The 261-nt window shown below is 48.7% G+C and overlaps 1 non-coding gene across 1 annotated transcript; it reads right to left on the bottom strand.

The window, feature by feature from the left end:
* Positions 1-17: 17 nt before the first annotated feature.
* LOC118345311 lies at positions 18-136 on the bottom strand. Its single transcript, XR_004798869.1, has one exon. It is a non-coding gene; the product is annotated as a 5S ribosomal RNA (ribosomal RNA).
* Between the last annotated feature and the right edge of the window lie 125 nt (positions 137-261).

Raw genomic sequence — 261 nt, forward strand, 5'->3', positions numbered from 1 at the left:
GGAAAAAACAAAAACGAGGGGTGCAACACGAGGACTTCCCAGGAGGTCACCCATCCTAGTACTACTCTCGCCCAAGCACGCTTAACTGCGGAGTTCTGATGGGATCCGGTTCATTAGTGCTGGTATGATCGCACCCATCAAACTAATTACTTAAAATTCATATAATCCTTGACCGACATACTAGCGTCCTTCCGATCCCAATCCAAACGGAGATCTGATCCAAACCCATGGCTACGCGATGGGCAAGGCGAGATTTTCCCA

The sequence above is a fragment of the Juglans regia genome, unplaced genomic scaffold (genome assembly GCF_001411555.2).
Source record: "Juglans regia cultivar Chandler unplaced genomic scaffold, Walnut 2.0 Scaffold_2244, whole genome shotgun sequence".
In the NCBI taxonomy this organism is placed as follows: Eukaryota; Viridiplantae; Streptophyta; class Magnoliopsida; order Fagales; family Juglandaceae; genus Juglans; species Juglans regia.